Here is a 24,021-nt window from a genome sequence, read left to right on the forward strand (position 1 = left end):
TCACCTGGGTGTTGGACATGGGCAATTACAAATGAGTCTAGAGACTGAGACACTAGCTGCATTTCCAAGCATATCTGAAACTCATTGGCTTAGCCTTCAAGGAAAAGGGCATTGGAAGATACATGGATAGTTTAGATTCAGAATTTGGCAACAATTATTACTGTAATTGTAGTTGAAAACCGTCTGTGATCTTATCACATAGTTACGGGGACAAGATGACGGCAAACTTCTGATACTAAGAATAAATGAACCATATCAGAGGGAACACCAAAAATACTTTTTCTTCTCTAATGTTAAGGAACCCATGTAGAAATCAGTCTACTTAAAAACAGATAAATATAATGTGCTCCCATATATATTAATAACACTTTAAAGCTAACAATTACAGAGCTCTTTTAGGTGTGTTTTATAATCTTATTTAATCTTCACCAGCAATGGGGAAAGAGAAAATAATGGTTTATATATTTATAGGTGTGTACAAAGCCTTTTGTACATATTTTTGGGTAACCCTCACAGCTAGCCAAAAGTGTTATTTTTTTCTGTTTTATAAGAAAAGCTCAGAAAAGTGAAATAACTTGCACATAGTCATTGATTCAGTAACTGCTGGAGACTGAGATCAAAATCTGAACCCAGTACAAGCAAAAATTTGACTAAAATTACTGCTCTCACTCTCTTTGATTTTAACATTCATTTGTATTAAGCTGAAACACAGTTGAACCTTTGTATAGAAACTGTTATTTGTTTTACCTAAATGTATATATAAATAAGAAAATCAATACAGGACATTCATTCACCTAAAATTATAAACGATAAATCCATTAAACTCAACTAAAATGAATACTGAGCTACTTTTCGTATAAAGGGCTTTGAAGAATTTCACAGGGTATAGTTATTATATTCTTGATAGGCATTGGATTTCTGACCCCAAATTGTTTTTATTCCTTTCAGTTCTAAAGTACATTCTTATTTAAACTTCAGCTAGCCATCCAAATTGATATTCAAAATAAGTGAATTTCTGCTCATTCACTGGGTGTCAATATTTGTAAATAAACAGTCATTTTCAAATGAACTTCATTTATTTTATTTCAAGTCAGTTTCTTGAAGGAGCATTATGACATCATGAGGAAAGTCATTTCACAGTTTTATGTAGAAATATAGTTTTATTTTTCTAGCATTGGTTAAAGTGAGGCTTTAGAATTGTGGGCACCACTGGATAAAATTACTCCTGTAAACATGAGACACCTGGCAGATTACTTCAGCAAAATAGGGCCTTGTTGAAAAGTAATTCTGCCCATGAATTCTTATAAAACTAGGTTTGTCATCTTTAGGTCTATATTAATCAGTCTTTAGTGAGCTTTAAAGTTACTAAGAAAATGGGGCTTTTTTTGTAAATAGGTTATGTATTTTGTCTTTGAAGAAGAAAGATTCTAAATTTTTCATTGAATGACTTAAAATTAGATTAAGTTTTAATTTTTTCTCAGTGTTTTTTTTATGTTTTCACATGGAATTGGGCCTATTTAATATTTCTTTTATCTCATCTGACGGATATCTCTTTCTTAAAGTAATGTGCATTCTCATTTGAAACCAAGAACTTGCTGAATAATTGTAAAGGTATTTCCTGAGGTTCATGAAAGTTTTTTTTGTTTGTTTGTTTTTTGTTTTGTTTGGTTTTGTTTTGTTTTGAGACAGAATCTTGCTCTGTTGCCAGGCTGGAGTGCAGTGGCATAATCTTGGCTTACTGCAACCTCCGCTTCCCGGGTTCAAGTGATTCTCCTGCCTCAGCCTCCTGAGTAGCTGGGACTACAGGCACGTGCTACTGTGCTTGGCTAATTTTTTTTTTTTTTGATAGAGATGGGGGTTCACCGTGTTGGCCAGGATGGTCTTGATCTCCTGACTTCATAATCCACCCACCTGGGCCTCCCAAAGTGCTGGGATTACAGGTGTGAGCCACCGTGTCCAGTGTTTTTCAGTGCCTTCTCTGATAAGGAACCTGAGAAGCTTCCAGTCGACACTGGTGACTGGCTTCGGTGAATTCAGTAATGTCGGTAGAGCCCACCATTTTTGTCCTAGTGGGCAAAAAAAGAAGCCTCTAGGGGCAATCGCTAAGGTGTTCTAAAATCCATCATGTTGTAGCAGTACAACTAAATAGAGTCCTCACATGGCACTGTGAGGTAGAGACTACTATCCCCTCTTTAAAGATGAGGAAACTGAGGTCAAGCGAGGTTACAAGTTTAGAGTCAATAAGTGATAGTGCTTGGATTCTAAGTTACATCTAATGGACGTCACACCTAGCCTTCAAAACTTTCTCTCACTCTACTGTTACCTTGATTTGAAAAGACCTTTGTGTGCATTTCTGGGCCCTGGCTATTCATATGATGAATATCTGGGATTTTTTTTTTTTTTTTCATCGGAGAACATTTTCCAAAGATGCCCTTAGAAGGATGGTACCATTACATTTTCTTCCCCTCACCTTGGATGTTTTGAGGGTTTTTTTTTTTTTTTTTTTTTTTAGTAGAGGCTATTTGAGATAAGCATTATTTGATCACCTGCATGTTATTATGGTTCAAAACTTTTTAAACACTAAACAACTAAAGTTAATCATTTACTTATTTGTCCCTTGAACAAGTGTTGCCCATTCAGTTAGAAATAACGTGCTCAATATGGAAAAATTAACAGTTGCTGAGTCACCAAAGGAAATAATGTAATTTATGGGTATTCTTTTTTTATAATATTAGAGTTTGCTAAATAAATCAGTAATATGTGAACACAACGGGAAGATGAATTAATCGTCACTTTGATTTAAGATTCAGGATAGTTGTATTTTTGGAGTATGGTATTTAGGGAAGCTTTATGTATAGGCCTAAGCATTTAGACATCATAAACTTCATTAAGCTCAAAAAGTGCTTTATAATTTCTAAGCTTTTTGTGAGGAAATTCTAAGTAGTTGTCCTTCTTAACCTGATGATCGGGCTTACAAAAGAGTTACTAAATGTCACAACTGAAAGAAAAGAAGTAGTGGCTTTTATGAAAAAGAGAATCTATCTTTGAATGAAGACTGAAACCTTAACTATATTCCATGTGTAATTGTGAAACTTGAATGATCTTATTGTGCTTTGAGATCAATAAAATATATCATCCTTATTTGCTCAGTATATTCTTGCATGGTTCAAATGAAACACATAACATGCTTGCTATGTAGCTGTAGATCTCAGACAACAAAGCAAATATCTATTAAGTATTTACCATGTGTTAGTACCACACAAAGTTAAAAGAGTAGAGTTTGCTAAAAGACTTATTTTGGTGGTCTGGTGGTCAGACTACTTTGATGTTTTTTTTTTTTTTGAGATGGAGTCTTGCTCTCGCTCTGTTGCCCCGGTTGGAGTGCAGTGGCGCAATCACGGCTCACTGCAACCTCCGCCTCCTGGATTCAAGCAATTCTCCCTTCTCAGCCTCCTGAGTAGCTGGGATTATAGGTGCATGCCACCATGCCTGGCTAATTTTTTTTTTTTTTTTGTATTTTTAGTAGAGATGGGGTTTTACCATGTTGGTCAGGCTGGTCTTGAACTCCTGACCTCTTGATCCGACCACCTTGGCCTCCCAAAGTGATGGGAATACAGGCGTGAGCCACCGCGCCCAATCTAATGTGTCTTTCTTAGACTTGTCTACTCATGACTAGTCTAAGAATTAGACTATTTGTTTTTATTTACACCTATATTTATCTCTAAAATATGTTAGAATCAAAAGAGTAAGTTTTGAAAAACATATTTATTGGTATTAATTTGGTCTCTTCAGGACTAGTTTTTTTATTGACTTTTATTTTATTTTTTATTATACTTTAAGTTCTAGGGTATATGTGCACAATGTGCAGATTTGTTACATAAGTATACATGTGCCATGTTGGTGTGCTGCACCCATTAACTCGTCATTTACATTAGTTATATCTCCTAATGCTATCCCTCCCCCTTCTCCCCTCCCTACAATAGGCCCTGGTGTGTGATGTTCCCCACCCTGTGTCCAAGTGTTCTTGCTGTTCAATTCCCACCTATGAGTAAGAACATGCGGTGTTTGGTTTTCTGTTCTTGTGATAGTTTGCTAAGAATGATGGTTTCCAGCTGCATCCATGTCCCTACAAAGGACACAAACTCATCCTTTTTTATGGCTGCATAGTATTCCATGGTGTATATGTGCCACATTTTCTTAATCCAGTCTATCATTGATGGACATTGGGGTTGGTTCCAAGTCTTTGCTATTGTGAATAGTGCCGCAATAAACATACGTGTGCATGTGTCTTTATAGCAGCATGATTTATAATCCTTTGGGTATATACCTAGTAATGGGATGGCTGGGTCAAATGGTATTTCTAGTTCTAGATGCTTGAGGAATCGCCACACTGTTTTCCACATGGTTGAACTAGTTTACAGTCCCACCAACAGTGTAAAAGTGTTCCTATTTCTCCACATCCTCTCCGGCACCTGTTGTTTCCTGATTTTTTAATGATTGCCATTCTAAGTGGTATGAGATGGTATCTCATTGTGGTTTTGATTAGCATTTCTCTGATGGCGAGGGATGATAAGCATATTTTCATGTGTCTGTTGGGTGTATAAATGTCTTCTTTTGAGAAGTATCTGTTTATATCCTTGCCCACTTTTTGATGGGGTTGTTTGATTTTTTTCTTGTAAATTTGTTTGAGTTCTTTGTAGGTTCTGGATATTAGCCCTTTGTCTAATGAGTAGATTGCAAAAATTTTCTTCCATTCTGTAGGTTGCCTGTTCACTCTGATGGTAGTTTCTTTTGCTGTGCAGAAGCTGTTTAGTTTAATTAGATCCCATTTGTCAATTTTGGCTTTTGTTGCCGTTGCTTTTGGTGTTTTAGACATGAAGTACTTGCCCATGCCTATGTCCTGAATGGTATTACCTAGGTTTTCTTCTAGGGTTTTTATGGTTTTAGGTCTAACTTTTTTTTTTTTTTTTTTTTTTTTTGAGATGGAGTCTCGCTTTGTCGCTCAGGCTGGAGTGCAGTGGCCGGATCTCAGCTCACTGCAAGCTCTGCCTCCCAGGTTTACACCATTCTCCTGCCTCAGCCTCCCGAGTAGCTGGGACTACAGGCGCCCGCCACCTCGCCTGGCTAGTTTTTTGTATTTTTTAGTAGAGACGGGGTTTCACTGTGTTAGCCAGGATGGTCTTGATCTCCTGACTTTGTGATCCACCCGTCTCAGCCTCCCAAAGTGCTGGGATTACAGGCTTGAGCCACTGTGCCCGGCCTAGGTCTAACATTTAAGTCTCTAATCCATCTTGAGTTAATCTTCTTATAAGGAGTAAGGAAAGGATCCAGTTTTAGCTTTCTAGTTATGGCTAGCCAATTTTCCCAGCACCATTTATTAAATAGGGAATCCTTTCCCCATTTCTTGTTTTTCTCAGGTTTGTCAAAGATCAGATGGCTGTAGATGTGTGGTATTATTTCTGAGGACTCTGTACTTTTCCATTGGTCTATATCTCTGTTTTGGTCCCAGTACCATGCTGTTTTGGTTACTGTAGCCTTGTAGTATAGTTTGAAGTCAGGTAGCGTGATGCCTCCAGCTTTGTTCTTTTGGCTTAGGATTGTCTTGGCAATGCGGGCTCATTTTTGGTTCCATATGAAGCAGTTTTTTTCAATTCTGTGAAGAAACTCATTGGTAGCTTAATGGGGATGGCATTGAATCTGTAAATTACCTTGGGCAGTATGGCCATTTTCACAATATTGATTCTTCCTATCCATGAGCATGGTATGTTCTTCCATTTGTTTGTGTCCTCTTTTATTTCACTGAGCAGTGGTTTGTAGTTCTCCTTGAAGAGGTCACTTACATCCCTTGTAAGTTGGATACCTAGGTATTTTATTCTCTTTGAAGCTATTGTGAATGGGAGTTCATTCCTGATTTGGTTCTCTGTTTGTCTGTTACTGGTGTATAAGAATGCTTGTGATTTTTGCACATTGATTTTGTATCCTGAGACTTTGTTGAAGTTGCTTATCAGCTTAAGGAGATTTCTGGCTGAGACAAGGGGGTTTTCTAAATATACAATCATGTCATCTGCAAAGAGGGACAATTTGACTTCTTCTTTTCCTAACTGAATACCCTTGATTTCTTTCTCTTGACTGACTGCCCTAGCCAGAACTTCCAACACTATGTTGAATAGGAGTGGTGAGAGAGGCCATCCCTGTCTTGTGCCAATTTTCAAAGGGAATGCTTCCAGTTTTTTGCCCATTCAGTATGATATTGGCTGTGGGTTTGTCATAAATAGCTCTTATTATTTTGAGATACGTTCCATGAATACCAAATTTATTGAGAGTTTTCAGCATGAAGGGCTGTTGAATTTTGTCAAAGGTCTTTTCTGCATCTTTTGAGATAATCATGTGGTTTTTGTCTTTGGTTCTGTTTATATACTGGATTACATTTATTGATTTGTGTATGTTGAACCAGCCTTGCATCCCAGGGATGAAGCCAACTTGATCATGGTGGATAAGCTTTTTGATGTGCTGCTGGATTCTGTTTGCCAGTATTTTAATGAGGATTTTTGCATCAATGTTCATCAGGGATATTGGTCTAAAATTCTCTTTTTTTGTTGTGTCTCTGCCAGGCTTTGGTATCAGGATGATGTTGGCCTCATAAAATGAGTTAGGGAGTATTCCCTCTTTTTTATTGATTGGAATAGTTTCAGAAGGAATGGTACCAGCTCCTCCTTGTACCTCTGGTAGAATTTGGCTGTGAATCCATCTGATCCTGGATGATTTTTGGTTGGTAGGCTATTAATTATTGCCTCAATTTCAGAGCCTGCTATTGGTCTATTTAGGGATTCAACTTCTTCCTGGTTTAGTCTTGGAAGAGTGTAAGTGTCCAGGAAATTATCCATTTCTTCTAGGTTTTCGAGTTTATTTGCATAGAGGTGTTTATAGTATTCTCTGATGGTAGTTTGTATTTCTGTGGGGTCGGTGGTGATATCCCCTTTATCATTTTTTATTGCATCTATTTGATTCTTCTCTCTTTTCTTCTTTATTAGTCTTGCTAGTGGTCTATCAATTTTGTTGATCTTTTCAAAAAAACAGCTCCTGGATTGATTGATTTTTTGGAGGTTTTTTTGTGTCTCTATCTCCTTCAGTTCTGCTCTGATCTTAGTTATTTCTTGCCTTCTGCTAGCTTTTGAATGTGTTTGCTCTTGCTTCTCTAGTCCTTTTAATTGTGACGTTAGGGTGTCAATTCTAGATCTTTCCTGCTTTCTCTTGTGGGCATTTAGTGCTATAAATTTCCCTCTACACACTGCTTTAAATGTGTCCCAGAGATTCTGGTATGTTGTATCTTTGTTCTCATTGGTTTCAAAGAACATCTTTATTTCTGCCTTCATTTCGTTATGTACCCAGTAGTCATTCAGGAGCAGATTGTTCAGTTTCATTGTAGTTGAGCAATTTTGAGTGCGTTTCTTAGTCCTGAGTTCTAGTTTGATTGCACTGTGGTCTGAGAGACTGTTTGTTATAATTTCTGTTCTTTTACATTTGCTGAGGAGTGCTTTACTTCCAACTATGTGGTCAATTTTGGAATAAGTGCAATGTGGTGGTGAGAAGAATGTATATTTTGTTGATTTGGGGTGGAGAGTTCTGTAGATGTCTATTAGGTCCACTTGGTGCAGAGTCAAGTTCAATTCCTGTTTATCCTTGTTAACTTTCTGTCTTGTTCATCTGTCTAGTGTTGACAGTTGGTTGTTAAAGTCTCCCATTATTATTGTATGGAAGTCTAAGTCTCTTTGTAAGTCTCTAAGGACTTTCTTTATGAATCTGGGTGCTCCTGTATTAGGTGCATATATATTTGGGATAGTTAGCTCTTCCTGATGAATTGATCCCTTTACCATTATGTAATGGCCTTCTTTATCTCTTTTGATCTTTGATGGCTTAAAGTCTGTTTTATCAGAGACTAGGATTGCAACCCCTGCTTTATTTTTGTTTTCCATTTGCTTGGTAGATCTTCCTCCATCCCTTTATTTTGAGCCTATATCTGTCTCTGCATGTGAGATGGTTTTGCCTCTTTATCCAATTTGCCAGTCTGTGTCTTTTAATTGGACCATTTAGTCTATTTACATTTAAGGTTAATATTGTTATGTGTGAACTTGATTCTGTCGTTATGATATTAGCTGGTTATTTTGCCCGTTAGTTGATGCAGTTTCTTCCTAGCATCGATGGACTTTACATTTTGGCATGTTTTTGCAATGGCTGGTACCGGTTTTTCCTTTCCATGTTTAGTGCTTACTTCAGGATCTCTTGTAGGGCAGGCCTGGTGGTGACAAAGTCTCTATGCATTTGCTTGTCTGTGAAGGATTTTATTTCTCCTTCACTTATGAAACTTAGTTTGGCTGGATATGAAATTCTGGGTTGAAAATTCTTTTCTTTAAGAATGTTGAATATTGGTCCCCACTCTCTTCTGGCTTGCAGAGATTCTGCCGAGAGATCTGCTGTTAGTCTGATGGGCTTCCCTTTGTGGGTAACCCGACATTTCTCTCTGGCTGCCCTTAACATTTTTTCCTTCATTTCAACTTTGGTGAATCTGACAATTATGTGTCTTCGAGTTGCTCTTCTCGAGGAGTATCTTTGTGGCGTTCTCTGTATTTCCTGAATTTGAATGTTGGCCTGCCTTACTAGGTTGGGGAAATTCTCCTGGATGATATCCTGCAGAGTGTTTTCCAACTTGGTTCCATTTTCCCTGTCACGTTCAGGCACACCAATCAGACGTAGATTTGGTCTTTTCACATAATCCCGTATTTCTTGGAGGCTTTGTTCATTTCTTTTTACTCTTTTTTCTCTACACTTCTCTTCTCGCTTCATTTCATTCATTTGATCTTCAATCACTGATACTCTTTCTTCCAGTTGATCGAGTCGGTTACTGAAGCTTGTGCATTTGTCACGTAGTTCTCGTGTCATGGTTTTCATCTCTATCAGTTCTGTTAAGGTCTTCTCTGCATTGATTATTCTAGTTATCCATTCATCCATTCTTTTTTCAAGGTTTTTAATTTCTTTGTGCTGGTTACGTAGTTCTTCCTTTAGCTCTGAGAAGTTTGATTGACTGAAGCCTTCTTCTCTCAACTCGTCAAAGTCATTCTCCATCCAGCTTTGTTCCATTGCTGGCGATGACCTGCGTTCCTTTGGAGGGGGATATGCACTCTGATTTTTTGAATTTCCAGCTTTTCTGCACTGCTTTTTCCCCATCTTTGTGGTTTTATCTGCCTCTGGTCTTTGATGATGGTGATGTACTGATGGGGTTTTGGTGTGGGTGTCCTTTCTGTTTGTTAGTTTTCCTTCTAACAGTCAGGACCCTCAGCTGTAGGTCTTTTGGAGTTTGCTTGAGGTCCACTCCAGACCCTGTTTGCCTGGGTATCAGCAGCGGAGGCTGCAGAAGATAGAATATTGCTGAACAGCGAGTGTTGCTGTGTGATTCTTGCTCTGGAAGCTTCGTCTCAGGGGTGTACCCAGTCCTGTGAGGTGTGAGGTGTTGGTGTGCACCTAGTGGGGGATGTCTCCCAGTTAGGCTACTCAGGGGTCAGGGACGCACTTGAGCAGGCAGTCTGTCCGTTCTCAGATATCAAGCTCCGTGTTGGGAGAACCACTGCTCTCTTCAAAGCTGTCAGACAGGGACATTTACATCTGCAGAGGTTTCTGCTGCTTTTTGTTTAGCTATGCCTAGTCCCCAGAGGTGGAGCCTACAGAGGCTGGCAGGCCTCCTTAGCTGTGGTGGGCTCCACCCAATTCGAGCTTCCAGGGGGCTTTGTTTACCTACTTAAGCCTCAGCAATGGCGGGCGCCCCTCCCCCAGCCTCAATGATGCCTTGCAGTTAGATCTCAAACTGCTGTGCTAGCAATGAGGGAGGCTCTGTGGGCGTGGGACCCTCCAGGCCAGGTGTAGGATATAATCTCCTGGTGTGCCCTTTGCTAAGACCCTTGGTAAAGCACAGTATTAGGGTGGGAGTGACCCGATTTTCCAGGCATTGTGTGTCTCAATTTCCTTTGGCTAGGAAAAGCAATTCCCTTCCCCCTTGTGCTTCCCAGATGAGGCAATTCCATTGACTTTTAAAGACTTAATTAAGAGTATGCTTGTTTCATTGTTAAATACTATGCTAGATCACAGGATAAGTAACACCCATCTGAAAGGGGTGTGGGTGTGTATGTGTATACACACACAAGAGTCATGCAGTACAACCAGTGAATTAAGGTACAGAGTCAAATACCATTTCATTTGTGTGACTGTTTTGTGTTTTTGAGAATTGAATTGTATTTGAAATGCAAAGACAATACAGTAGATTAATAATTGAATCATATTATAAATCTCCTTGAAAGTTTAAGCATCATAACTTTTTTTGTGTAATTAAAAAATTATTGTCAGGCCAGGCGTGGTGGTCCACGCCTGTAATCCCACTACTTTGGGAGGCTAATGCAGTAGATCACGAGATCAGGAGATGAAGACCATCCTGGACAACATGGTGAAACCCTGTCTCTACTAGAAATACAAAAAAATTATCTGGGCATGGTGGTGTGTGACTATAATCCCAGATACTCAGGAGGCTGAGGCAGGAGAATCCCTTGAACCAGGGAGTCAGAGGTTGCAGTGAGCAGAGATTGTGCCACTGCACTCCAGCCTGTTGACAGAGCAAGACTCTGTCTCAAAAAAACAAACAAAAAAGATATATATATATGTATACACACACATATATACACGTGTGTGTGTGTGTGTGTATATATATATGTGTATATATATATATATATATATAGTCAGATTGTTTAAACTGAAATCCAGCTATGAATATGTAAAATATAAAGTGAAATATGTGTTTCCTCATTTAAGAAAACAAATGCATTAGTTGAATCTCTCTCTCCTCTTTCCGAATCCCAGGCATCACATTCATCTAGATATCTCACTTATTAGAATTATGTTTCAGACAGTGATACTTACATAAAGGATGTAATGCGTTCCATCTCTGTCCTCTTTCATAGAAATCTCATGTGCCAGTTTGTCATGATTCTTATCACATTCTCTGCCCCCTAATGGCAAATAAGCTACATAGATGGTGACTATAAAAATATTCAGGATCACCTTTATATATATATATATATATATATAGAACCCTTTTTTCTAGGTTTTAAGGTTCTTAATGTCATATAAAGATCTCTAAAAACATCAACTTATTTTCCCTGCCAAAGAGAAATGCCAAAGAAAAATTCGACTCTGATTCCCAATCTCAAAACTTAATATATTCATTTTTATAATTTATCATGAAGGATGATGTCTGCTGAATTGGGACATATTACATTAATCTGAGCCGTGGGGAACAACAGACTTCTCCATCAGCTAACAAACACCTTGTAGGGGAGCTATGCAGGGTACAAAAGAAGTACAGGTCCACATTTCCTGCCTTATAATATGGAAATTCAAACTAAACATGCAGTGTCTATGACTCATTTGGTGACAAAATCTGATCTTGACCTGAACTCATTTGTTAAGATAACCTGTTCTGAACTGGTTTAAGGCAATTTATATCTTATCTATTCCACTTTCTGTGAATATTCATAATATTCACAGTTTTTGCTGAAGAAATATGGATGTCTTTGATTATAGGTTGTTATTCCAAATATGTGTATATACATATATACACACGTTTCTGAAAATTATAAAAAATATCTAGGTCCAAAACATATCTGGCCCTGTGAGCTTTGGAAAAGTGGTTGTAGGTCTCTTAGATATTATCCATGTCTTCAAGCCACTTGTAGTTTATTGAGATGCATGACAGTAAACTCCACTCTCAAACAGAGAGTCAAAATAGTTACTGAAAGTCTATCAGTTGGCCGATATATACACATACATACATACATACGCACACACTCACACACACACAATCCATGTTTTATATATATTATATATAGTATGGATTTTGTGGTACAGGAGAAAAGCAGTGTTAATGTAGAATAAGTCTAGTAATGTAAAATATTTCAGAGAGTAATAGAACTGGTTCTCTCTTTTCTAAGCATATATGAATTTATTTCTTACTAAAATAAAGCGAAACCACAGTCAGTAAGAAAACTTCTGCATATATGCTGAAGGAAAACGTATATTAGGCAGTAAAATTTTCATGAGAGCCCTCCAACAAATGCGGTTTTTTTTCCTATGTAAAGGAAAGGTGTTTTGAAGATAGAGTAGTGTAATCAGTTTAGAGCAAAGAACCCAATAGAATTTGTTGGCTTTCACGCTCGCCTTACTAGATCTGACTTAGGCAAGTTACTTAAAATCTCTCAGCCTGCTTTATTGCCTGTGAAATATTAATAATAAAAGTAGCTGCCATAGAGAGCTGTTAGAGGATGACATGGGATAGCGCATGTACTAGCAGGAGCCTGGCACTGAGGAGGCAGGCCGACTTCGCTCCTTATCTGGAAGCTGTTCCATCCAGGCCTAGCAGATGATGTTTTTAGGCTGTGGAATTCTACATAATTAATTCTTAGCTATTCAAGATCATTATTTTCATTGCATATTCGATTTCCCTTTGCTGGGCTACATTGTTCCACAATCTTTTAAGATTTCATCTCTAATAACCAAAGTAGTTGTCTGGTAAAGAAGCCAACCTCAGCTGCTTTACACTTTCAGTTTTATTAACCTGAAATCCTCCAAGATGACTCTCATGAGACTTCCAGACTGAACCTTCAGAATTTTTCCAGAAAGTGGAGGAAACTGGAGCTAAATGGAATATGGCTGTATAAATGTTCGTCTGAGTGGTTTTGAGCTTTGAAAGAATATATACTTTATTATCTCAGATTTGTTTTTCAAAGTGTTTTATGTAACACTTGATGTGTTATTCATGGACTTATCATAGGTGACTGAAACTTTTATAGCTCTGTTGTTCATTACAGGCATGAAGTGATCACACCTTTTGCCCTATTAGGATTGTACCATAGTAAGCAACAAGATAGAAAAACAGGGGATATATGGCAACGGGTTATATTCACAACTAGAAACTCTGACATATTTCTGCTAGATATAGTGAAGTCATACTAGTTTGAAGGAACTACTAATGTGATCAAGAATATCTGCATGTGTTTAAATGGTTTATCCAAAAGGCAAGTGGAAGAGATGGTAGCAGGGCTTCATTATGACTTTCACGGACCCTAGACACTTCTAAGTGCCTGGGCCTCTTCTTCCAATAGAAAGAGAAAGATAGTTATAAATTATAAAGGAGAGGCAGAGACAGAGAGAATTACAAATTATATTCTGTCTTGATATAAAGGCTGGATTCATTATTATATATTCATTATTTTATATATACTATTCCTTGTATGTCCAGGCTGGATTCATTATTATATATTCATTATAATTATATTTTTCATTTCTAATTTTAAGACAAATTAGAACATTTTTGAACCTCTAAATGTAACATGTACCCTAGGCACTGTGCCTGCTGTGCCTGACTCATGGGTAAGTCGGTCCCAGATACTAGCAGAAGTTTGCTAATCCTTTCTCTTAAAAGCCAGTTATGGTCAGATTCTGGCATATTCTGGGAACAAAGAGAGGGCACCACTACAATCCCTGGATTTCTACAAGAGTGTCTTTCAGGCATAGAATAGAGGCTTGGCTCATCTAACTACTGATTTCTTCAACAAACAGAGAAAAAGAAAACTCAGCTTCAATATAGGCTAATAGATCTTGTCCTGACTTCCAACACAACTCAATTTCTGTCTGCCACTACCCTAGGCTATTGGATCTCCTGACTAGCAAAATAAAAATAAAAGAATTTTAAACTAGTTCATTGTCCTTTCATTTGTGCTAGAAATATTTGGAAATAGATACATAAGTTTTTTGGAAGAACCTATCTCAATACTGAGTATTGAAAATACACAGACTGTCCTCTGTGATCATGAGCAAACAGAAGAACACTTACTTTGGTTCAAAAGATAGTGATATTTAAAATAAGACAGTGTAGATTTATACATTGGTTACTACAAGACACGATAAAGAATTTTTGAATTTATTGTGTTGGTATCAGAAATAAACCAATGCTTTTCCAATTAAGGTAGAATAAGAATCATGGATGAGAAAATGCTCTGAAACAATGAGAGATTGTATGGAATGAAAAGCACTATTGCTACATTTAAAACGTGAAAGAAAATAGAGATCATTGATGGAATTTTACCAAATCGGCCATGTAGATAACAAGTTCAGGAAATACTCCTGGAACTCAGGAAAATATAAGGAGACCCAAATTACAGAAGACAAATGACTGTGAACAAGACAGGCTTAAGTTCCACTTAGCTTGACTAAACTGGCTTCTTCCGAAGTCTCAGGCCCCTTACCTCCTTTTCTAGGGGATTTACTTTAGAAAACTTGTAATCGGGCCAGGTGTGGTGGCTCATGCCTGTAATCCCAGTACTTTGGGAGGCAGAGGCGGGCAGATCACCTGAGGTCGGGAGTTCAAGACCAGCCTCGCTAACATGGAGAAACCTCGTGTCTACTAAAAACACAAAATTAGCCAGGCGTGGTGGCGCATGCATGTAATCCCAGCTACTCAGGAGGCTGAGGCAGGAGAATCACTTGAACCTGAGAGGCGGAGGTTGTGAGCTGAGATCACACCATTGCACTCCAGCCTGGGCAACAAAAGTGAAACTGTCTCAAAACAACAACAACAACACTTGTAATTGAAAATTCTCTGTCCCTTTGAGATGTACATAAATCTTTTTTCCAGCCCAGCCTCTAGCCAGTTTTGCAATCCAGAAATATCTTTCTCAAGGACCTGGGAGCCATCCCTTTGAAATGTAATCATTAAGGAAGATAGTGCCCCTACCCCTATCTCTTAGTTTCTATAGGAGAGTAGAACCTAATTTCAACAAGTGCAAATTAGCAAACACAGTTGACCTAATCACCAGCCTCACCATGACATCCTTCAGTACATGTCCACTAGCTCACCTCAGCTCTTAAAATCTCTCTCGCTTATTGTTTTGGTGAGGTTGAGTTTAATCCCTTTCCGCTATTGCAATAGTCTTGAGTAAAGTTTTTCTTGCCTGGTTAAATTTGTCCAGTACAATATTTCTTTGACATAGGAGGCCAGAGCTCTGAGATTAAATAGGTGTTTATTAGGCATTCAATTAAAAAAAAAAAAAAAACAAAAACAAAACCCACCAGAGCAAACAGGAGAAGCAATAATTTAAAATAGTAGGAAAAAAAACGTTTCATGAGTTCAAGGAAGTCTTGAGTCAGCATTTGCATAGTAATAACTGATGAGAAGACATCAATACACAGGTATGGTAAAATATCTAACATTTCAAGAATAATAAAACCTTTGTTTAATGACTGGGGAGGGGGAAAGAATGTGGCAAACAGAAGAAAATAAATTTCACCCACCCACTCCAGAATTAGAATATAACTATTCTTTATTATTGCTGATATGGTAAAAAGTAATACAAATATTAAAATATTTTGGAAAAATAAAAATGTTAAAACAATTCAGAAACTATGTTCTGGCTTTTAAATAGTATATATGAAGAAATTTGATAAAAGGGATGTATTAGTTCATTCTCACACTACTATGAAGAAGTACCCCAGACTGGGTAGTTTATAAAGGAAAGAGGTTTCATTGACTCACAGTTTTGCATGGCTGGCAAGACCTCAGGAAACTTACGATCATGGCGGAAGACAAAGGAGAAGCAGGCACCTTCTTCACAGGGTGGCAGGATGGAGTGAGTGCAAGCAGGGGAAATTCCAGGTGCTTCTACAACCATCAGATCTCCTGAGACTCACTATCTCCAGAACAGCATGGGGGAAACCACCTCCATGATCCAATTACCTCCACCTGGCCCCACCCTTGACAAATGGGGATTATAGGGATTACAATTCCAAGTGAGATTTAGGTGGGGAGGCAGAGCCAAACCATATCAAGGGATAATTCAATAATTCTTTTCTTTTTTAATTAATAATACCAATAAAAGATGTGAAATTTCTTTCAATTTTTAAAAAACTCTGTTGGAATAAAAATAGAATGTTTGCCTTCAAAATCAGTAGACAAACTAATAAAGGAAAATGAATTAAAGTAAGCTAGCCATCACAAGTTTTATAATGTATTACATATTTTCTTTAAAATACTTATATTTAAAATTCGCATGTTTTTATTAGAATGTAAACATTATATAAAATTAAGAAAAATCTAAATAAAATTAAATAAATTCTAATCTGATTTTTAATCTAATTAAAAAGTCTTACTATAATTTAAAAATTCTAACAATAAAATTATTTCTTTAAAATGCTTCCTCATGTTCTTTTTTATTATAATAGTTAAAAATTTCTAATAATAAGAATATGAGGAAATATTATTTTAAAATGTGTTATACAGTATAATAAATGTGATGGTTAACTACACTCCTGCAAGGACAAAGTGTCAAAAAAAAATGCAAAAAACAAAGACTGTAAAATTGGGGCAAAAAAAAAATCCTGATATATGCTATTTACAAGAGAAAAGTTTAAAAAATTTTAGTCATGTTTAAAATGAAATAAAGCTTTAAATAAAATGAGAAGAATGTCAGACAAATATAAAGCAAATGAAAAGCAGAAATAACAGAATTCAAAGCAAAGAGGATGAATGGAATGTAGAAGATTAGTTTTATAAATGGTAAGAAAATGTACATCACAGATAAAAAAAATGGATGGACCTGCATGAGTCAGAAAATGTACATGCAAATTTTAAGAAACTGTTATAAATACAAGGAGACTCAAATGATAAATAATATAAACATATGGGATTTAAGTGATAGAACTAATAAGATTAACTTATATCCTAAACTTGTAAATTATTTAGGGAAAAAAACCACTTTATTTTCAAATTTCCACGTATCCAGACAAAATCAATCCTATATTAGGCCATAGACAAATTGTCGAAAAAATCAAAAAAGCAAAAACTACACATGCTACACCCTTTATCTATAAAATAAACATAGGATATTTATTAAAAATCCTAACATAAAAATATGCACTGGATTTGATAGGCCTTCCCAGATGTAAGTGATTTATTAAGGAAATATACTCAGGACAAATCTGTAAGTGAAGGAAATAGAATAATGTGTTCGGGCGGGATGAGAGACTGAAGTCTAGTCTCAGTCACTCCCAATGTAAACTCGCATCCAAATGACCCTGTAGAGGTGTCCCGCCCTCAGGCAGAGCAGCAGTGCTTTTGGACTGTCCTATCACTAAACCATTGGCTGGTGTGTCATGCCCAGAGTAAGGCATAGAATTCTTCTTAGGCCAGGACAATTTCCCAGAGAAGAGTGCAGCTATGTTCTCATGGTAGCTGGGAGACATTTGTGCTGACTAGTAACAAGGATTCTGGGTTGAGAACTGACATCAACAACAGCCATACTTTCAATTAACATTAATTTTAGCAGCTAGAATGAGAAAACCTAATGAAAGTAGTGTAAATAAGAAAAGGCTTTTTTTTTCTTTTCCATGAAACAGGAAGTCCAGAGGCAAGCAGTTTAGATCTGTGCATTAACTCCAGGACATTCTTAAGTATCTCTGCTTTTTCTCCCTGCTCTCCCACTCCATAGTATCCTAAGTGTGTGGTTTCATCCTCATGTTGAAGATGACTGCTAAGCCTTTGGGCAAATGACCATATCCAGGCAGGAACAAGGAGAATAGTAGAGGACCAAAAAAAGGGCAACTACTAGTAAGCTCTGTAAGACTTCTTCTAGAGCTTTCCTGGAAGTGCTACCTAGCGACTTCTGTTAATATCTCATTGGGTAGAACTAGACCCTAGTTGTAAGGACTTGGCAAAAATGTTGGCTATCCACATTCTATAGGAAAGGAAGGCAGATGAGAAGTGGGATTTGTAATGGCTCTGAACACCAACAATGTTTACCAAATCAACCCATTTTACATTTGAGATAAGTGACTCTCTTTATTAACTCTTAGGAAAACAGTGACTTTTACAATTTTATCATGCTTAGAAAATAACAGAGATTAAAAAGTACGTATAAAATGATGCACAGGCTTCGTCTTCCTCCTCCTCTTCCTGGGTGAGTGCTCTCCCAGCAGGCAGGCAGCATGACGGCCAAGGAGACAGATGGCTGGAGTCCCCAGGCCAATCTCTCTTGTCCCACCTGCATCAACTGGGCATCTAAGGCTTGCACTTCTGCTCACAGAATATTTCAAAGAAAATTGAGCTGCTCACAAATTACTACATAAGAAAGCAAAAGACGAAAAAGAAAAGCAAGAAGTGTCTTCCTGGAGTGTAGAAGGTGGTATTAACACTGACCCGTTGGCCAGTGTTAATATCCATACACTGGTAAACTTAGACCACATTATCCACTGATGACAACAAGACCGGTGCCAAGTTATAGTCAAAGACCAGATTTTACTGATCATTCCTTGGGAATGTCTGAATCTGAACAGGCTCTTAAAGGTACTTCTCAAGTTAAATTATTCTGATCTGAAGATCAAAAGGAATGTGACTTGTATCTAAACTGCTAGAGAAGTTTTGGATAATGCTGCTGGGATGGTTAAACCAGGTGTAACTACTGAAGGAACAGACCATGCTGTACACTTAGGATGCATTGCAATAAATTATTATCCTTCTCTGAATTATTATACTTTCCCACAGAATTCCAGACACTCCTTGGAAGAAGGTGATATTGTTAATGTCAACGTCACTCTTTATTGCAGTGGTTATTATGGGGACATGACTGAGACATATTTTGTTGGCAATATGGATGAGGACACATGGAAATTTGTTCAGACCACATATGAGTGCCTCATGTAAGCCATCAATGCAGTGAAACCTGATGTTTGATACAGAGAATTGGGAAACATATTTCAGAAGCCTGCCCAAGCAAATGAAGTTTCAGTTGTTTGAAGCTATTGCGAGCATGGAGTCCACAAGTTTTTTCATACAGCCCCCAATGCACTCCATTGTGCCTAAAATAAAGCAGTTGGTGTGATACGGTCAAGCTATGTATTTACAGTTGAGCCAATGATTTGTGAAGGTGGATGGCAGGATGAATCCTAGCCAGAAGGTTGGACTGCAGTGAGGAGACATTGAAAGTGGTCTGCTCAGTTCCACCACTCCTTGCTGGTCACAGACACTGGCTGTGAAATGCTAACCTGGCAACTTGATAGTGTACAGCCTCACTACATATCCCAATTTTAATTTCTTCAAAATAGCACATCTCAATAGTATCTTCTTACTGTACTACACATTTTTGGGGGAGCAGAGAAAGGAAGGGGACATTTTTTATCCTTTGTTTTGTTTTGACTATAGGAAGAAAGGACTACAGCAATTTGATGTGTGTCCTTAAGAACTTGTTTTGAGTCTAAAAAAGCTGAGAAGAATAAAGGAAATATTGCTCAACTCCTTTCAGTGCTGTTCCCTCCCTCTAAATCTTCCTACACACCCATTTTCTCATTATCAGGCTTTTTAAAGTTTAGATTATGGCAAAAGTAGCCATGCTCCCAGTGGTGACTGACTGTTGCAGGGCATGAGAATTTTGTAGTACACTGCTATGCCAAACTACTGGTTGGTCAGAAATGGGAGAGGCAAAGCCTCTTTTCTTCTCTTCTTTATTTTATGTCAAGGGCATACCTTGGAGATTCTCAGAGAAGGGTGGAGGGTGCACTGTGGAAGATGATGGGGAAAGAGTTCTAAAGTGTCTCCGACTGTGAGCATAGTAAGTCAAGTGTGCTGTTAGATTCTGTTGAGTAAACCAGATGGTGACTATAGCAGGGATGTAACTGTCCATGGTATGCTGAAAACACACCTCACCTTTTCACAGTTGAGAACCTCATTAGAAATGACCTCAGTTGCCCAATATCTGTTCCTTTTGACAGTTGTCCAAATAAGAATGTATCCAATGACTACATATCAGATCCTAAAGTCATTGTCATTATTAGAGTGGACTTAATTAATGGGTATTTGCTAACTTTCATGTAATATAATTTTGTACCACTGACATGTTATATAATAGTTGCAAGAGAACATCTTTTCCAGAGTGCCTGAGGCCTTGCTGTTTTAAAATAGTTATATTAACATTTCCATTGTTTTTATTATTTTATTGATTTAGTAAAGTGACTGTATCTGGTTTCAATTTGGGGGAGTATGTGTATGAAGTTTTTATCAATCTGTAATATTTGTGATGGAATGCCTTGCAATGTAAATGTTAATATAATGTGTAAAATGAGATTTAAAAGTTTAAATAACTATCAAAAAAGATATTATGCAACAGGCATAGTAAAGCCTGAAAATAAGTAAACTAACAATTAAACGAACTAAACATCAGAAAAAAAGAGTAAGGATATATACTTGAGGAAAGTAAAGAAGAAAAAAATCACCAAAAACAAAAGCTTAAATTTAAAAATTGGGATAAAAAGGGAAAATGCCATTTTTAATTTGGTATTTGTTCTTTGACAGGGTCATTAAAATAGACCAATCCTTGGCAAGACATATAGGAAAACAAAGGAGAAACAAAATGTATTATGTTAGAAATGATAGTGGGAAGGACATAACATATTTTGGGTGTTTTTTTTCCTTAATAAATAAAATACTATGACAATTCCATATTTTTAGAAAAGGCCAAACAGGAGTGAAGTACAAACTTTTTAGTAAACCATAAGTGACCAAAATTGATTTGACAGGTAATAGAAAACCATGGAGAAATTGGATAAAGCAGCCATTAATTTTCAAAACACCATTTGTCAAATTGAAATAGAAACAACAGTCTGAGCAAAAAAATCCTAAGCACAATTTAAAAATATAAATTTCAAGTTTTTAAAAATGTACATATTCTTTAGATATTTTGCTTGCAGGGATTTTTATTGGGAAAAGAATGCCCCTCTGACTGGGGGGCTTTTGGGTGATTTAAACAGTCTAATTAGATTCTAATACAGGAAAGAAATAAGCACATAACATTCATGTATTGCTTTATAATCTTTCACTAAATTATGGACTCTTGGGGAACAGGCATTTGGTTTTGGTAATCATTACATTCTTGGTGCAGAAGGAAATCTGAAAATATTTGTTGAATCAATCACTGAAAAAATATTTGTACTATAAAATAGAAAATGTTAAATTGCAAATGAGAAAAGCTAGAGAAATTGCTCATTAAACCATTTGCCTCACCAAATGGAAGGGTCAAAGCAATTTTAACCATATAGCGCTTAATTTAGGCAGTAATTTTTCTGCAAAGTATTCAGTATGAATAGTATCTGATAATGTTATGTCTACTTTCTAGCTATCTTTAAAAACATTAAATTTCATACATTTAATATGTGGAGAACTAAGGAAAACTCCAATGATAAATGGGGACATTCAACATTAAGAGAACGTTCTCGTCTAAAAGTTTGGAACAGAACTGCAGCATAATATTTTAATTTATCATAATGATTTATGAAATTACACCAAATACATTTCACCGACTCATTATCCAAAATTCTCAAATTTCAAAAATGAAATTTTGAAGATGTGAAATAATTATAGACCATGCTGATAGTCTGCCAGGAAAACTTCATTGCAGAATTGTAGGTTAGTTGTTTTCTCCTCTAGTGCATAGAGGGGCATGAGAAACCACTGACTGTGATGGTCTTTAATGCAATGCAAAAGAACATTCAAATCCATATTTGTTCAGAAATCCTGTTAGTGTCTCTATTGAGGAAACCTCAAAGAAAAGTACTGAAGTGTTAATGATTTGCCTACAAAATTTTTTGTTGAAATGTTTGGATAAGCTGACAGGAATTAATTCTATAAAAATCCTTTCTTTCAAGTTATTTCACTAATATGAAACTCCTCAATCCAGTAGCATTCTTTGACATTTTTCTTAACATCAAAATGCTAATTTTGCCTACATAATATTAATAAATGAAGCAGGCATTTTGTATTATTCTCTCTCCTTACTCATAGGGTTGGTGTCTATTTTAATTAGCTTCAAAAGTTACAACTACCTGGTTATTTTTACCAGAAAATTTATTCTTATAGTCACCTAATGGATATGATCATCAGTATGGAGCCTAGAAGCTTTTGCATTCTATTTATGAAAGAGACACAGTTCCTAGGTATGGATTTGGGCTCTGAGTGGAGATAGGTAAGCCAGGAGAGAATATTTATAAACACAGTAAGTAGATGTATTTGGTTATGATATGTTGTTGGTTGATGTTACACTTGATTTGCAGTTTTCAAAATGCAAAATACAATGTCCTTAAAATACAGTGTTGCCTCCTAACAAAAAGCTTATAAGCCCGAGTAAGGCTACATTTTTTATTTTTATTTTTTTGCTTATTATTTCTTTGGTCACAAACAACCAACTTAAAAATGATGGCTGAAATACACATTCAAGATTTGGATTCCGTATTTTAAAAGTCAGATTTTTTTTTCATAAATTAAAATATATTCAGTGGCAAAATTTGACAGCACAATGTGGGGTTCATATTTTTACTATCATGCTATTATTCTCAAAAGTGTTCAGGTAAGGAGGTCTTCCTGCCCTCCCCCTTCCCCTGCCAGAGGAAGAGTACAAGAGATGTTTGGCACCATGAGATAAAGAAAGGCAGTAGGCTTAAAAAACAACTAAAGCACTTGATTGTGAGGAATTCTTTATTCCCAGTAGTGTTTGTTCAATGTTGAACCAGGAAGGGATTGCAGAATATTTCCAATTTGATAAAAAAGTATATAATGCATTCTAAATATTTTGTATTTAAAAAGAATAAATATTCTTTCTTGTCTTTTGACATTTATCTCTACTGCCACACAGCTCCATTTAATGGAATTTAGAAAGTTTGTCTGTGAAAGAGTAGTCTTTCAGTTGATCCTCACATTTGTCAAGAACACTGACGATTGATTTGATTGCAGCTCCGGCAGTTAAAGGAGTGTTCATTTCATGATCAAGTATCCTGAAACCACTTCTTTAAAATGAATTTTTCTTTTATATTTGGTGATTCAATGCTCACCAGGGTCTCTGTTCCTGGGGTCCCCCCCGCTCCCCCCCACCTCAACTCTCCTTCTGACATTTCCATTAAACTGTAAAAAATAAGTGTTGACTGATTAACATCTTAAGAGCTCTGCAAAAAGCCATATTCATGAATCAAAGTCAGTCTGCACCACTGGTAATTAACTTGACACAATTCAGCCTTCCAAGCTAATCATCCTCTGGCTGCTTTATGTAATTGCTGTCAATTCAGATCTACAAAACGATTGGAGTCCACTAAAAGGCAGAAAGAGGAATAAGAACTAATGATTAGGCCAAGTACTCTAGCTGAGGACATATTCTGATTAAAATGTTGGAGTATAATGGGGAAACAGAAACATTCAAAATGTTGACTTGAGGGTCCCAGATTTATAATTATATGAAAACAGCCTATTTAAGATCAAATTAATGGTAAGGGTTAAGTGGTGAGATTCAGTGTAATAAATATCCTAGGGTTTATCATGTAAAAGTTGCTGAGCAAGACCCTGAAAAGGCAGTAGACCTTTAGGGCACAGAAGGGCATCGTGGATGAAGAGCACTGCTTCTGAACTGAGATACTTAAATACTGGCCTTTGGCTACTTGTGTGATTTGGTACAAACTGCTCAGCTTCATTCACATTTTCTCATTAGGAAAATAGAAAAAATGATTTTATGTAGCTTATATGTTTAAGGATTAATGCAAATAATGACTTAAAATCTGTTACCTGGAATTTAGTAGATGCCAAATAACTCTCACATATTATAATTCTATTATCATTACAATTTATCACTAAGGGAAAGGTCAAGTATGCTAAGAAAAATACAGATGGAATTGCTCACTGAATTTACAAATGGAGAACCAACATCTGGGTCAGAAAACCTTGATTTTGGAGGTGTTTTTTCAAAAGATAAGTATAATTTATCAACTAAGTTGAGAAGATTTATTTCAGTAGAGTAAGAGCAAAGTCATTCATCAGCAAAAACATGATGTGCAACTGAGGAACAGGAAAACAATCATTTTACTAGGCATACGATTTGTGATAGAGTAAAAGATGATTATACT

At 36.7% G+C, this 24,021-nt stretch overlaps 1 protein-coding gene and 1 pseudogene across 4 annotated transcripts in view; both read left to right on the top strand.

Annotated features, from left to right (window-relative positions):
* CNTN1 (contactin 1) overlaps positions 1-24,021 on the top strand; it is a 380,108-nt gene that overhangs the window by 24,517 nt on the left and 331,570 nt on the right. The window lies entirely within an intron of this gene.
* LOC144332693 (methionine aminopeptidase 1 pseudogene) lies at positions 18,406-19,177 on the top strand (annotated as a pseudogene).

Source organism: Macaca mulatta, chromosome 11 (assembly GCF_049350105.2).
Source record: "Macaca mulatta isolate MMU2019108-1 chromosome 11, T2T-MMU8v2.0, whole genome shotgun sequence".
Classification (NCBI taxonomy): Eukaryota; Metazoa; Chordata; class Mammalia; order Primates; family Cercopithecidae; genus Macaca; species Macaca mulatta.